This window comes from Theobroma umbraticum, unplaced genomic scaffold, assembly GCF_002168275.2.
Source record: "Theobroma umbraticum cultivar Fairchild unplaced genomic scaffold, ASM216827v3 scaffold_20.0, whole genome shotgun sequence".
Classification (NCBI taxonomy): domain Eukaryota; kingdom Viridiplantae; phylum Streptophyta; class Magnoliopsida; order Malvales; family Malvaceae; genus Theobroma; species Theobroma umbraticum.
Window position 1 is genome coordinate 4,683,217 of NW_018397266.1, and position 267 is coordinate 4,683,483.

A 267-nucleotide genomic window follows, 5' to 3' on the forward strand; every position below is an offset into this window, starting at 1 on the left:
ATCAGAGCATTGAGTGATCTTGAGGGGCCTAGGTTGTGATAAAATGACTTCTGGTTTCAATTCATCAACTCCACCAACGTTCACCAGAGAGTGCTACTCATTCTGGAGTGTGAAGATGGAGGTGTATCTCAGAGCCTTCACATTGTGGGAAACAGTGGAAACAGATGAGGAACTAGTGCAAAGGAGAGTTAACTCGACGATAGCTAAGATCAGGCAATTTGAGGAAGACAAAGCAAAAAGGTACAAAGCTCTGTCTTGCCTTCACTC